Source organism: Balaenoptera ricei, chromosome X (genome assembly GCF_028023285.1).
Source record: "Balaenoptera ricei isolate mBalRic1 chromosome X, mBalRic1.hap2, whole genome shotgun sequence".
NCBI classification, from domain to species: Eukaryota; Metazoa; Chordata; class Mammalia; order Artiodactyla; family Balaenopteridae; genus Balaenoptera; species Balaenoptera ricei.
In genome coordinates, this window is record NC_082660.1 from 112,506,867 (window position 1) to 112,524,185 (window position 17,319).

Sequence of the window (17,319 nt, forward strand, 5' to 3'; positions counted from 1 at the left end):
AAGCGAATTTCACAATAAAGTGAGTCACATGAATTTTTTGGTTTCCCAGTGCATATAAAAGTTATTTTTAGGAAACTCCCTGGTGGTCCCATGGTTAGGACTCCGCGACTTCATTGCTGAGGGTGCGCTTCAGTCCTTGGTCAGGGAACTAAGATCCTGCAAGTCCCACAGCACAGCCAAGAAAAAAGAAGTTATATTTACACTATACTGTGGTCTATTAACTGTGCAATAGCATTGTGTCTAAAAAAAAAGTACATACCTTAATTAAAAAATACTTTGCTGCTAAAAAATGCTAACCATCATCTGAGTCTCCAGCAAGTTGTAGTAAGAACATCAAAGATCACTGATCATAGATCACCATGACAAATATAATAGTAAATGGAAAAGTTTGAAATATTGCAAGAATTACCAAAATGTGACGCACAGACACAAGTGAGCAAATGCTGTTAGAAAACTGGTGCTAATAGGCTTGCTTGATCCAGGGTTTCCATAAACATTCAGTTTGTAAAAAACACAATATCTGCAAAGCTCAATAAAATGAAGTTTGCCTGTATTGAAGCCCTAACCCACCCATACCTCAGAATGTAACCTTATTTGGAGGTAGGGTCTTTGCAGAGGTAATCAAGTTAAAGCAAGGTCATTAGGGTGGGCCCTAGTCCAATGTGACTGGTGTCCTTATAAAAAGGAGAAATCAGACACACATAGACGAAAAACCATGTGAAGAAGTCATCTTGTGAAGATGGAGGCAGAGATTGGGATTAAGCTTCCAAAGCTAAGATGCTTCTGGGGTTTACAGAAGCTATAAGAAGAAAGGGAAGATCCTTTACCTACAGGTTTCAGAAGGAGCATGGTCCTGCCAACACCTTGATTTCAGATGCCTAGCCTCCAAGACTGTGAGGCAATAAATTTGTCTTTGTGTAAGCCACCCAGTTCGTGGTACTTTGTTATGGCAGCCCTAGGAAACTAATAAACCAATGAAGAACCATTGGGGATCCTAGGGAAGAGCAGCTTAGTGGATAGAAGGATTGGGATCGCTGCCCTTCAGTGTTTTTGGTCATTGATTCTTAGTAGCAGTTCTGGCCCAGAAAAAGAAAATTACAACTTCAGAAAATAAAGGGAAAAAAGTAAAATTTTTAGTTTCCTGGTCTGGAAGTTATTTTTGGCTCAAGGATGCAAGAAGAGTAGAATTTAAGAGCTGATTGCCAGTTAGCACAGGGAATTATTGATTTGTTTGGTTTGATTTGGTTTTTAATCTTCACCCTCTTTTCTGTATACTGTTTCCTTCATTATATATCCTGTGTTTGTGCCACTGACATTCATATTGGTGTATATATACACCATAATAATTTTTAAAATATTTATTATTTTTTCCCCAGAGTTAGATATACTTATTTATTTTCTACTTCTATAATAAAAATAAAAATTATATTCACACAGTTCTGGTTTTAGGGGACAAGGGCACAAAGGATGCTCTGTACATAGCTGTAAACCTGTGGCAGCATTAAATATATTCAGTAGTTCCACACATTTGAGTAGTTACAATCTGAGTCTGTTTAACTCTGGCTGATGCATTTTTTAAAATTTCCTAGGTGAAAAAGGAATCCAGGGAAAAGCAGGCAGGCAGCCAGTCAGTAGGCTAGTGACATCCATGAAATATTTGTTCATCTTGGCAGTCATTCTGGCACTGTGCTTGTCTTCTGAGAGTAGGTGTCTGACAGGTATTCTTTTGATGCAACCAATGAATGAAATGATGTTGGTAGCCACTATGCCATTAGTTCTTGCCTAATTAATATACCCAACCAACCATTGATTCCTTTGAGAATATATAGGGCCTATGGACCTGGAGGTAGAGTGAGTAAAGTAATGAGTGTAGTTTTCTTAAAGAACACTCCAGAATTCAAACACACAAGTGACTGTTAGCCAAGTCAAAATAGTTGTCTTGGAAAGCTAACCTGGATACTCCATATTTTTTTTAAATGCATACATTTTTGGAGATTGTCAAGGTCGGCCAAATGGAAACAAATCCTATGAAGAGCCATTCCAGTACATAACTTAGTCTGAAAGGCCTGAGAGGCACAATTACCAGTTGTTTTGCCTTTCTAGGCCCACTATCTGGGAACAAACTGGGAGACCTGCAGAAATAGAATTGAGATGCTAGGACTCTCTCTAGTCTCTCCGTTGGGCGGAGTGGTCGGCCTACATTGTCGCTGTGTCCCAACAGAGCATGCTGTACAGCTTCTTCCTCAAGTCTCCAAAGCTGAATAATGCCAACAAGGCCCCAGTCAGGGCCTCAAGTGAACGCGGAGGCACCCTTCCCCTTTCCCCAGCGGGGATGCGGCCTGGAGCAGCCCAGAAGGAGGGCCCAGGCCAGGCCTGGACACCAGCCTTGGCGGTTTCAGGAACTGGGGAGGGAGACTCGCCTCTGAGGCTTGGAGGTGTGCGGCCAAGCCCTGGGCTCTGAGGAGGTGAGGCTGCACACTGGCTTGAAAGAATGTAGCGGCTGAGTTTGTAGCATTGGATTGGGTGATGTATATCATCAACAGGGTAGGATGAAATAGACTTCAAGAAGAAGGGTTGGAGGGAAGAGAATGGGAAGGTTTGGAGGAAATGCTTTGGCCAGGTTGGGGGCTGAGTGGAGGAGGGGGAGCTGTGAGCTGCTGGGGATGAGGAGGAGAAAGGGGAGATGGGAATACACACACACACACACACACACACACACAACCGCCCTTGGGTCTCTACAGTGGTTTGCAGGCATTTCAGGGCCTGGTGAACATGATCAGTTGGAATGTAGGAAGAAAATATTGGAATTTATATTTAATTTTAATCTTTTCAGAAAATCTTATTTTCGTGGAGCTTTATGATATACTTAATAATTAGTATACTTACTGCATGCATATAACTCATAAATGAATAAAATCCATATACTGAGTTATAAGTTCATTTGTAAAATGTGGAAAATAGTAGTAACTAATTTATAGGATTGTGTCAAGATCAAATGAGTTAATACATGCCACATACTTATAAGAATGCCTGGAAGACAGTAAATACTATATAAGAATTAACTATTGTTATTACAGTATTCAGTTGTAGGAGGTTTGGTGAACTTGGCTCCCAAGAATAAGAGGAGATTGGTACTCAATAAACGTTAGCTATTATTATTATTGAAACAATTCCTAAACAGTTTATATCTCCAAATCCTATCAAAATGACAGCAAAACTATAAAATAAGATTAAATGAATAACAGCACTGGAAAACTGGGTAGGTGGCATTAATGAACCAGAAGCCCTGATAAATGTCTGCATATTATGAATTAGATGACACCAGGTTGACAGTGAAAACAGGGCCAAGGAACTATAATACAATACACTTGAAACAGAGACTGATGGAAAATGAGTTTTCACAGGAGAATCTGTACTAACCCCCAAATTAGAGACAGAAATGATTAGTTATGAGGTCATAGATAGTTTATAGGGATGATCAAGGGGGTAATTAGTTTTAAAATTGCTAGAGGTTGGTTGGGGGGGGGTGTCCTTACCTACAGAATATCCACAAATGGCCCACAAGCTCCATAGCTTCAAGGCAGGGTCCTGGGCATACTAAAGGGAGGTGCAAAAGTATACCTCAGTCACTCATGTGAGTCACAGCTCCAGCAAGTCTCACCCCAATTCACAACCAGAGAAAGAGTTAATATCACAAGTGCTAGGAAAACCCACTCTAGTTACTAACTGTGGTCAAATAAGACCCTCATTTGTGAAAATGAGCAGAAAATCACGATTCATCACACTTTTGAAGGAAAACAGCAGAAATAGAAGGCGGCACATATTGATCAGAGAAACCAATCCCTAAGCAAACCAAGTTATCAAATAAATAAAACAGATGAGAACTTTTAGAACCACTGACTGTGTCTGTAAAGTCAGGAGAGTATTGAGCTCTAAAATGGGATTCTATGATAATGAAGCAAGCGGAAAATTCTACATAAATTTGGGAAATTAAAAACATGATAGCTGATATATTAAAAATCAGTAGGAGGGCTGAAACTGTATGGCAGAACTGGCATACATGACTACTGATATCGAAGACCGGACCAGAGGATTCTCCTGGAATGCATTGCAAAAAGATGATGAAAATTATCTTTTTAAAGAGAAGACTTAAGAAACATAGAAAGTATATCTTAGACAAAAAAAAAAAAAGGAGAAGAAGAAAAAGAAAATGGAGTTGAGGGAAGGGGAGGGAAGGGAGGAAATTAGTTTTCTTGAAAGACTTTCTTCTCTTGGCTTCTGAGAAAATACTGTTTTCTGCATTTCCACTTACTTTATTGGTTACTCCTCTGACTCACCCTCTTCCTTACCTTTGATATTGGGATATCCTACAGTTCAAACCTCTGTTCTTCTTATTCTCTGCTCTATCTAAGCTCATTCCTTAGATGACTTAATCCTGTTCCAAGGATTTAAACACCATACATATGTGGATGATTTCTAAATTTATATCTTCACCCATATTTCTTCCCTGAACTCATATATTTTATTGTTCACACAACATGTGTACTTGAAGGTATAACGGACATAGAATATTTCACATGGCCAAGCTAAATATTTGCTTTCCCCAACTAAATATGCTCCTCTTGCAGTGTTCCTGAACTCAGTAAATGACTGAGTTCACTTACTCAATTGATCAGACCGCAAACCTGGAAGTCACTATTGACGCTTTTTTTTTCTTACCTCCCCAAAACCAAACTTTCAGCAAATCTGTTGGATTCTACCTTCAAAATTTATCCAGAACTATGTACTTTCTCTGCCTCAAATCTGGATCCAGCCATTTCTTTAAGAAATCCTGGCTCCTTTCAGTGGGGGAATGTAACTTAAGCACTAAGACCTTGTTAGAACCTTACTCATTGCTACTGGGGTGTCATTGTTCTTAGGCTTTTTAAGGGAACAAAACTAAGAAGTACCCCTTTCCATATTTGTATTTCCTTTATTCCACAGTGAGAATCCTTCCTCCCAATAATATCAATATTTTCTCTATCCTAGAATATACACAGTTTCAGAATAATAAACCAGTATGAGGGGTGGGATAGGGAAGCTGGGAGGGAGATGCAAGAGGGAGGAGATATGGGGATATATGTATATGTATAGCTGATTCACTTTGTTATAAAGCAGAAACTAACACAACATTGTAAAGCAATTATACACCAATAAACATGTTTACAAAATAAATAAACCAATGTGAGTTCTGAAAACAAATGAATAAAGTTCAAGTTTTCTATATATATTTTAGTGTGTTTAGACTATATCCCTGCCAGTGTAGAGCCAGAGTATTAATTTAAATGTGATTTGAATTAAATTTTTTTTCTTGATGTGCTTGTTTTTTTTAAAATTTATTTTATTTACTTTTTATACAGTAGGTTCTTATTAGTTATCTATTTTATACATATTAGTGTATATATGTCAATCCCAATCTCCCAAGTCATCCCACCATCACCAACAACAACACCCCCGCCGCTTTCCCCCCTTGGTGTCCATACATTTGTTCTCTACATCTGTGTCTCTATTTCTGCCTTGCAAACCGGTTCATCTGTACCATTTTTCTAGATTCCACATATATATGTTAATATACAATATTATTTTTCTCATTCTGACTAACTTCACTCTGTATGACAGTCTCTAGGTCCAACCACATCTCTACAAATGACCTAATTTCATTCCTTTTTTATGGCTGAGTAATATTCCATTGTATATATGTACCACACCTTCTTTATCCATTCGTCTGTCGATGGGCATTTAGATTGCTTCCATGTCCTGACTATTGTAAATAGTGCTGCAATGAACATTGGGGTGCATGTGTCTTTTTGAATTATGGTTTTCTCAGGGTATATGCCCAGGAGTGGGATTGCTGGGTCATATGGTAATTCTATTTATAGTTTTTTAAGGAACCTCCATACTGTTCTCCATACTGGCTGTAGCAATTTACATTCCCACCAACAGTGCAGGAGGGTTCCCTTTTCTCCACACCCTCTCCAGCATTTGTTGTTTGTAGATTTTCTGATGATGCCCATTCTAACTGGTGTGAGGTGATACCTCATTGTAGTTTTGATTTGCATTTCTCTAATAATTGGTGATGTTGAGCAGCTTTTCATGTGCCTCTTGGCCATCTGTATATCTTCTCTGGAGAAATGTCTATTTAGGTCTTCTGCCCATTTTTGGTTTGGGTTGTGTTTTTTTTTAATATTGAGCTGAATGAGCTGTTTATATATTTTGGAGGTTAATCCTTTGTCTGTTGATTCATTTGCAAATATTATCTCCCATTCTGAGGGTTGTCTTTTCGTCTTGTTTATACTTTGCTGTGCAAAAGCTTTTAAGATTCATTCGGTCCCATTTGTTTATTTTTGTTTTTATTTCCATTACTCTAGGAGGTGGGTCAAAAAAGATCTTGCTGTGATTTATGTCAAAAAGTGTTCTTCCTATGTTTTCCTCTAAGAGTTTGATAGTGTCTGGTCTTACATTTAGGTCTTTAATCCATTTTGAGTTTATTTTTGTGTATGGTGTTAGGGAGTGTTCTAATTTCATTCTTTTACATGTAGCTTTCCAGTTTTCCCAGCACCACTTATTGAAGAGGCTGTCTTGTCTCCATTGTATACCCTTGCCTCCTTTGTCATAGATTAGTTGACCATAGGTGCGTGGGTTTATCTCTGGGCTTTCTATCCTGTTCCATTGATCTATGTTTCTGTTTTTGTGCCAGTACTACACTGTCTTGATTGCTGTAGCTTTGTAGTGTAGCCTGAAATCAGGGAGTCTGATTCCTCCAGCTCTGTTTTTTTTTCTCAAGATTGCTTTGGCTATTTGGGGTCTTTTGTGTCTCCATACAAATTTTACGATTTTTTGTTCTATTTCTGTAAAAAATGCCATTGCTAGTTTGATACGGATTGCATTGAATCTGTAGATTGCTTTGGGTAGTATAGTCATTTTCACAATATTGATTCTTCCCATCCAAGAACATGGTATATCTCTCCATCTGTTTGTGTCATCTTTGATTTCTTTCATCAGTGTCTTATAATTTTCTGCATACAGGTCTTTTGTCTCCTTAGGTAGGTTTATTCCTAGGTATTTTATTCTTTTTGTTTCAGTGGTGAATTGGATTGTTTCCTTAATTTCTCTTTCTGATCTTTTGTTGTTAGTGTATAGGAATGCAAGAGATTTCTGTGCATTAATTTTGTATCCTGCAACTTTACCAAATTCATTGATGAGCTCTAGTAGTTTTCTGGTGGCATTTTTAGGATTATCTATGTATAGTATCATGTCATCTGCAAGCAGTGACAGTTTTACTTCTTCTTTTCCAATCTGTATTCCTTTTATTTTTTTTCTTCTCTGACTGCTGTGGCTAGGACTTCCAAAACTATGTTGAATAATAGTGACAATAGTGGGCATCCTTGTCTTGTTCCTGATCTTAGAGGAAATGCTTTCAGTTTTTCACCATTGAGAATGATGTTTGTTGTGGGTTTGTTGTATATGGCCTTTATTACGTTGAGGTAGGTTCCCTCTATGCCCACTTTCTGGAGAGTTTTTATCATAAATGGGTGTTGAATTTTGTCAAAAGCTTTTTCTGCATCTACTGAGGTGATCATATGGTTTTTATTCTTCCATTTGTTGACATGGTGTATTACATTGATTGATTTCCGTATATTGAAGAATCCTTGCATCCCTGGGATGTATCCCACTTGATCATGGTGTATGATCCTTTTAATGTGTTGTTGGATTCTGTTTGCTAGTATTTTGTTGAGGATTTTTGCATCTATATTCATCAGTGATATTGGTCTATAATTTTCTTTTTTTGTAGTATCTTAGTCTGGTTTTGGTATCACGGTGATGGTGGCTTCATAGAATGAACTTGGGAGTGTTCCTTCCTCTGCAGTTTTTTGGAAGAGTTTGAGAAGGATGGGTGTTAGCTCTTCCCTACATGTTTGATAGAATTCACCTGTAAAGCCATCTGGTTCTGCACTTTTGTTTGTTGGAAGATGTTTAATCACAGTTTCAATTTCAGCATATAGTGAATCTCCAGTATATCTCTAATTGTAATGCCTATAGTGCTTAAGAAAGATAATTCATTTGTTTTTGTTTTGGTGTTGCACTAACCTGAAGGGAAATGTATTTAATGACTTCTATATATCTCCTACAGTTCTCTGATCCTAACATGTTCATCCTTTTGTATGTGTGCAGTATTTTAAATGAAAGAGAAGTCTTAAACACAGCATTACTATTGTTGATGATAAAGCAACTATTATTTCCATTTCCAACCCTGCACGGATTCTTTATTTGATGAAAGTTGGTCAGATCTTTCCCTAAGCATTTTTATTTCAGAGAACTGATGGACGGATGGGGCCAAACTCATAGAATATGAAATTCATCACTGCATAATACCCATTCAAATGGTAATAATAATTCTCAGGTATCTATCTTCCCCATTTTTTTGTAATTTATTCATGCCTTCTGCTTTCTTTTCCTACTACTGTTCATTCTTTGGCTTACTGTTCATTAGCATATCTAACAGATAGTGAACAAGAAAGGCAAGGAAAATAAGTTGAAACAAATCAGATTGTGTTATTGTTCATCACCAGATCTCAAAAAGCAGCTGTAGGAAGAGATTGGAAATTAATTTTTAAATGGATATTTTGTATTATCTCAGTCTTACCTGATGCCTATGTATCACAAAAAATAATCAACTTTATTATTGACAAAAGTAAATCTAGTGTTTTTGATCTTATATATTTGCTAGACCGCTCTTTCAAAGGGCGATTAGCAGAATATTTCATAAATATTTCACTGTCTTTCAATTCAGCAATATTTATTAAATTTTTAAAAATTTCTGTAGGTGTAGAATGCCTACTACAGAGCTAGAAGAAACAAAAGATGCATTTGATATGGTTGCTGCCCTCAGGGAGTTTACGAACCAGCTAGGGAATCTGGCTTACACACCTAAAACAGATAATAAGAAAAGACAGCAAACTATCATTTAACATCAGTGAAAAAAGCAAAATCTATACTAATGAATAAAATAAGAAAGTATAAAATTTATTTGACACACTCTATCTCATTTCTGAAATTAACTATTATTGGTACTTCCATTCTAATAATGACTCCATTAGTAACAGACTCTAATGATTAGAGATAGTTTCTTTGTCTCTATCAAGCATGGAGTCAACTAAGACTTTGCTGAATGGTTCAAATTATATTTTTATTATAGAAAATATCATTGGTTTGACAGGTTATATATGTTTAGGTTTTTGATGGAGTTAAATGCTCTGACCTAACTTTTTTCTTCTAGGGAGCAGACTCTTAAAACAAAGACAAATAAAACATCATTAATATGCCAACATATTTTTTTCCTTTGAATTTTTCTTGAGTATAAAATTTGTCATTTGGCTTGAGACAGCAATATGTTGGTGAAATATGATTTACAGTAGTATTTTCCTAAGTTATTTGGTTAATAGACCACATTGCTTGGACAAAATTCTGCATAATTAATACATACAAAAATCTATCATATACCTACTATGTGAAAAAGATTCTTTGTGTTATATATTCTTCCCATTTCCCCTCCTTTTTTTTTTCCCGTCCTTTTAATGAATAATAGACTAATCTTCCTATAGTAATAAGACAAACATTGCTGTCTGAGAAAGCAATAAGAAAATGCCCAATATTTATAAAATTATAGCAAAATTATGATTACATATCAAATAAAAAGATCATATATTGTCACAAGGTAAGAAATGTCTGAACTTCAACACATAGAAGAATTTTATTTTATTTTTTAAGACTGAGACTTCTGGTGATTGTGTTCTCTGAACTGTGAGTGTTTATATATGATGATAAAGAGGGCCAGGTGATAGATTCCATCCAGCTGTTGGTTTGTCACAAAGAGAGATCTCCAGATACCTAAAAAAACAATTTTCTGCTTTTTAACCTTCCTCAGAAAGTGTAAACAGCTTGGTTGAAATCCTTCCCCACACCCCTCTTCCTGGAGAAACAAGTTACATTTTATAGCGATGCCTATATCGTCATCCACATTAAAAAATAAAAATAAAATAGAATAACAAACAAAAATTAGTACAACAATCACCATGTATTCATTGAGACTTACATTATATAATTTCCTTTAACATTCTATTAAAATTACTGGTTGGTTCAGTTATAATGATCTGCTTCACATCACCCAATTAAAAAACAAACTTAAATATGTCTTGTATTATTTCTAAGTTTGTCTACACAAAGCCTAAACAACCCATAGCAAAATGAAAAGTTCAATCAGCCACACTGTTTAGGCTATAGGATGCCAAATTACCAGTTTGAATTTTCCCCACTGAATTGGCCAGATGTTTTAGCATTTTGCAGACACAGCCTAAGAAAGTATTCAACCACTTACTACCAGATGATTGTATCAGAGGGTGGGAATTCACATGCCTAGCCACACCCATACAGGCAGTAATACACCCTTTGCATAAAGTGAAGCACACCATATAATTTTATGATGTTATGTCAGCAGTCATATTTTATCTTGCACAGAAATTATGAGGACATACTGCAGTCATATAAAACAGGATTTTGTTTTACCTAAGCTCTGATGAATTAAGGTAATTTATTGTGCATAGTTTTTTGCATGTGTTTAAAATGCCTAGAATATGTAGTTATATATATACTTTTTTGAATTAGTGATCTGAAGATTTTTCTAATGATAGAATTGTGAGCTCCAGGCTGAATTTTTTTTAAAAATGTGATGATAGATTTACAATTCAAAGGAACATAAATGAACAGAAATGCCCTAAAAAACAACTGTCTACCTGACTGGTCTAAGAAAATGAACACTGAAAACAAACGGCCCTATAGTAGACTTTGTGGTAAAACTGATCACCCTGAGCATAATGAATTTATTTTCTTTTGTGCTTATTATACACTTGGCAAACTGTCTCTGGTATAATTATTTGACTGTAACAATGAAGAGAAACAGCAAAAGCCCAACATCCAAGAGGGAGCCAGAACTCCTTCTGGGAAATTTGAGGACTCTGAGAAAATTTACTTTCAATTTGCAATTCTTCTTTTGCAATTAGAGTTAGGAACCTCTTTATTCTTAAGTTTCTGTTAAGCCTAATTAAAGGACGTTAAGTGTCATTGTGGAGTACAAAGGAAAAGAAAAGGAAGTGAGAGAGTGAGAGAAATGGTGGTTGGGGAAGGATAGAAGAGAAGGAGTGAGGGGAAGAAAGAAGAGAAGGGAGGGAGGGAGAGGAGAGAAGCGAGGGAGAGGCATCAGCACAGTGGTAGAGTAGTGTTGGCATTCTTGAAGTGTGGTGTAATAAGTAAGCATGACCTAAGCTGTCAAATGAAATCAGGTTTACCCTTTTCAAGGTAGTCAAGGAGTCTTGAATATAGAGCAAGGTTAAATGATTTCCGGTGATTCCATATGCAAAAATAGTCAACATGTCCATATTTCTTCTTGAATAACACCATTTCCCCAAGTTTTCTTGGTTGCATACTTGCTAGCACCATAATATGCTAAAGGCAATTCCTTTAAGTAAGTCTTAAAGCTCTCTGTCTTTTCTTTTGTAAATGACATTGCTAATAAGGAACCTTTTAGAGCAAAGGAAAATGGGCTCAGTTAAACATGTTAGTGCTGTTCTACAAGATTCTGGTATCAGAAATTCTAAATTACAAAAATTTCCATTAGTGCATCTGTTTATAAGCAGCCTGTATGGAAAAATGAGTGAACCATAAAAACGTCAATACCACGGCATGATTTTATGTAGCAAAATTCAGCTAGTGAGGTCTATGATGCTTAAGAGTGCCAAACAATTACATTTCTGCCATATCTTGTCCCCCCAGAAAAGATTTCAGCTGCCTTTTAACAAGAGCTACAGATGCATTATAATCACTGCAGCCAGCAAAAATAGGCAACAGCAAATAATAGATGGAGGTTGGTGTGGAGGTGGGAGAGATACTTAGCTTCCTGGCAATCAAAGTAAAGAAAGGAGAAGTAATGGACTAACTCCCATTCTCAAATAAAAAGAAGCAACACAGATTTTCAGATAAGACAAACTCTCTGTCGAAGGCCTCATCTTTGAAATAAAGTATTGGTGTGATCCTTCATGTAAGAAGTATTAGGCAACAAAATACTGTCTTGGACAATTTTACAAAATAAAAGCATAAGGACAGTCTTTATATGTTTTTCAATAGTGAGTACAGATAAGAGTAAAGAGAAAACATGAAACTGTATTTACTGAGGCATTTCTATGGGGAACTATAATAGTATTAGTTAAATTTGCAGAAGTCTGACAATCTGATTTGATAGAAAGCTACAGCATAGAGATTCTGACAACTTCATTATTTGTCAGTGGCTTTTAACTGAGCTAGTCTTTAAAATAAGCTGGAGATCTTTAAAAATATACGTCTGATTCTGATTCTCTAGTATGCCGTTTCAATATGAGATGGGGCTAAGTATTTTTTAAATATCTATTTTTAAATGTCTCTTTCTGGTTGGCTCTTCTGAATATTTGACATCCTTATTCTCTGGGTTTCCTCAGAATGCAACCAGTATATTTATGCCTGCTGTACGTTTATGTTTTTCTGATGCTATTTTATTATCATTTATTTCTTTTCCCTCTGGATCCCAAGAAGATATAGTATAGACATTTTTTTTCCAGGTGACATCTAGGAAACCAAACTTTCAAAACTGTAAAATTTTAACTGATAGGTATAGCATTGGCCTGAGTTCCTGGAAACTCTACATGGTGGCATGGCTTAAAATTTTTTTCGTCTAGACAAACAAGTGCACCAGTTAACAGATAAAGAAGAGAATTAATTTAAATACATTGAGCGTCTACCGTGTGCTAGGAATTGTATAACTTTATATCACTTTATATATGTTATCCCATTTAACCACCAGAGCAATTCTGGGAGTTATAACCCCCATTTTACATATGAGAAAACTCAGACTCATAGAGGTTAAGCCTTGCCCAAAGTTACACAGCTTAAAAGTGGCGGAGCTGAGATTTAACTGTCCTTAAAACCAATGATCGTTCCACTCTCCCATGTTGCTTCTATGGTAGGTTATACGATGTGCTACATACTGTGAGTTCATGATGATAACTGATGGCATGGCTTAAAATCAGGCAAAAACGTATATAGTGCTCCTTCTTACTAAGCAAGAGCAAAAATAAATTATTTGTTTAATTCTTAAATTTATTTATGAATCCATTGCTCTTCAAAGCCTATTGTAACTAAGATTGCTTCTCTATCATTGTGCCGATGATCCTCTGGTCATTTTATGAGGGTAGAGATTCTCTTTTTGCCATTGAGAAATGGAACCAATAGATAATATCCAGGTGTTAAAAATGAAAACACACAGCAAATAAAAACCTTAATTGAAAAAATTTTGAAATACCAAAAAAAGGAATCTTAAAATCCCATTAATAAACAATTACCAAAAAGCCAGAATTTAAATAGATCTTGTTAATTGTGTTTATCTCAGTGTGAAGCCATGTCAGAAAGTCTGAAGCAAATGTATTTTGTTAAAAGTACTACTGGCACAGCAGGCCCTGAACATTAAAAAGGAAGCTTGTCATTATGGGGCTGCAACTGAGAGAGGAGACTAACATGGGTCTAAATCATTAATATTATATCTTAAACTTGAAATGCTGCATTATAAAGCTGTTTATGTCCAACAGAATTCCCTACTACCCTGCATTTGTCTTAAGACTACTTGAATTGAGCATTTATAATCTGTTGAACATCAAGTGAATCACAACTTAGGGACTTGGCCTGCTAGTTGTATTCAGAGTTGTAATACTAGTGTGCTTGAGACTATTGCCAATATTAATTGATATAAAAATGATTTTCCCTTTGGATAGATTACTGGATGTCTATCGTGTAACACAGATAGAGTCCTATAACCTAAGAAGTAAGAATGAAAATCTTTGATAGGGTATCTGGTTCAAGATGATAGACAGCACACATTTATATCCTCTTTTTTGGAAAATCTTCTGAATAATAGTAGTGAAGTATTAAAGATAGTAAATCTGTAAATTCACTGAAAATAGGAAACTCATTAAAAGATCAGGGCTATGATACATATTCTAGAAGATGGAAGAAAGGTGAGACCATATTAATGGACAATCTACAAAGGTGAGAGCCAGAGCTCAGGGCCTGCACAGAATGCTGCAGCAGAGGTTAGAGGTGCTTTCACCAGAGAGGTGGAATAGGAATAGAATTATACAGCAACAGGATTGATGACCTATAGCAGTGGTCTCCAAGGTTGTGTGTGCTCATCCTAGGGGGTGCGCAAGATGATTCCATGTGGTACACAGAAAAAATAATGAAGTTTCTGTTTCTACTTGTTTTCTATCAAAAAATAAGAAATATATGGTGCTTATCAATATTTTATAAACAGATTTATAAACACAGTAGTCTGTGTATGTGATTAAGAAGTATATATAATATATATTTTGATATATTAAATATATAGTATTTATTTGTATAAATTGATACAAATAAAAATATAAATTTATATTTATATAAATTTTTTTTTGTTTTTTTTCACACACACACACTGTATTTTATTTTTACAAGATATAAATAAACTGACACCAAGCATTGTAAATGGATGACCACAACAAAAGCAACAATGATTGCAATTACCAAACACGAAACACACTCATACTGTGTCATAATATTGACATTCAGTCCAGTAATCCTCCACTGTAACAGCTCCTTTACATTGCAGTGAAAATTGATTTGTATATTTTTCGCCTCTGAGTCCTTGAAGGATTTTTTTTTTTATTCAAACAGAAAGTCACAAAAATTATAATCATCCTCATCAGTTCACTCAGTCCCATGTAATTAATTTTTTTCATCTTGATCTTTTTTTAGCACTTTTATGAGTTCATCAGTTTTTCATTAGAGTTCTGAAAATGCTTATTCATTCAGTTCAGCAGTCTAGTCAGTTACCAGAACCCTGTACTTGTCAGAGTCTTTTCCATAAATTCCTTGAAGATGAAACCCTTTTATAGGAACATTTTTGCAAAAGCATCAGAGTACACCCAGAACTGTCTGTAAATGACAAAAAACTTAAAAATGACCACGGTTAAAGATTTGATGAAAGTTCATAATAATGCAATTGACAAGGAAATTTAGTTATTTCTGAGATATACATTTTAAAGTAATAACTAGAATTATGACTTATAACATTATACCAGAACATATAAGATTTTTAGAAATTTCATGTAATGTCTGAAACATTTATATTAACATATTTCCATACAAATAACCTTAAGAAAGTTTAGTATTAGTTGTTTTTGTTTGTTTGTTTGTTTTTTTATACTGCAGGTTCTTATTAGTCATCAGTTTTATACACATCAGTGTATACATGTCAATCCCAATCACCCAATTCAGCACACCACCATCCCCACCCCACTGTGGTTTTCCCCCCTTGGTGTCCATACGTTTGTTCTCTACATCTGTGTCTCAACTTCTGTCCTGCAAACCGGTTCATCTGTACCATTTTTCTAGGTTCCACATACATGCGTTAATATACGATATTTGTTTTTCTCTTTCTGACTTACTTCACTCTGTATGACAGTCTCTAGATCCATCCACGTCTCAACAATGACTCAGTTTCATTCCTTTTTATGGCTGAGTAATATTCCATTGTATATATGTACCACAACTTCTTTATCCATTCGTCTGTCGATGGGCATTTAGGTTGCTTCCGTGACCTGGCTATTGAAATAATTTATTATATATATATAAAATTATTGATGGATGTCCCTTTTTGTAACTGATAGAGTCTGCAGAATGGCTGTGGGGGTCAGCAACACCCCTATACTGGCCAAGATGCTATTTTCTAAAGAAATGAATGATCTACCAGGAAGGGGTTAGTGCTCTTGTTATGGTAGTTGATACCTCACAGAAGAGCCATCCTCATTTTGGTATACAGAAGAGTGACTGTGTGCCTGTTTTCTGCCATAAGCACTAAAATGTAATCCACTTGTTTGAAGTTAGATCTGACTTTCAGGAACAAGGCTTGTGGAAGAAGACCTTAAGAATGGTAGAAGAATTGCTTGGTAGTGACCTATTCTAATCCACCTAGTCCTTCATTTGTAAGTATGAATAGAAAACCAAGCATCATCAGATATTTGAGAAAGACTGGAAACATAAAATAAGCACAACTAACTCTGGAAAAACCAGGAATCTGGAAGAAAATAACTTTTAAAAATTATAGTAATTAATATTCTTGAATCAAAAGGTTCCCACATTCATAAAATAAGAGCAGATGACTATAAGAAGAATAGCCAGAAAGCAAGGGAAATTTAAATTTGATTAAAAAGAAAGTCAACAGAATAAATTCAAATTGAATGTAAAATGAATTGCAAAAATATTTGATATCACATAGATGATGAAAGTTTTATTGGCAAACAGTAAGAATCACATGGCAGAGCCATTGGTAAATAAATATCTAGTAAAATTAGATCAGTTCAAAATTGAAAGAAGAAAAACATTGATAAATATAATGACACGGTAGGTGTTTCACAAGAAGATAATTTAAATATCAAAATATTAGGGAAATCCTTTTGGAAAATGAATGAAGCCTTCAAATATTTTTGCAAAAATGACCTTTATTTTCATGCAGTGAAGTTTAAATGCAAAATGAGGAATATGGTAGAATGTTATAATTTAGTTGGGAAAATTTCTTCCCAGACCCCCGTAAAAATTAATACTTTCATTCATTGTTTATTCTAAGAAATTAATGCAAAGTTTTAATTAAAACAAATGTTATTAAATATAAGATTAAAGAAATGTAAATTTTATTTTTTTTCCAGGCAAGTTCTCAATAAAACCTTTACTTTCCACTATTTTCATAACTGTGAAATTTTGGTTCTGGTTTTCAGCATTTTCACTTTAAGTAGAATTTTTTGAAAACATGGATAAGGAGGTCTTAGAATAGTATGATTTAAGAAGGTTGATGATCTTAGTCATAAGGCAAATAAGACATACATTTCTTATGTCAACAGCCAAAAAGGGAAAAAAAAATTCCTGACCCGGTATGCTAGGAAAAACAAGCTCTATAAGGATGTAACGATCCAAAAGCAAAGCAAACTAAAATGTGGCGTGATTTTGAGCATTAAATGGAGTGTAAAATAGAAGAATGCATTTGACTTTGATGCTTGAAGCGTCTTCCTTTAAGAGAGTATATCATTTTTCTGTAGATCCAGTCATACCACTTGGCCATACAGTGAAAAATATTCACATAATTCTAATATTGAAAAGTATAATATACATATT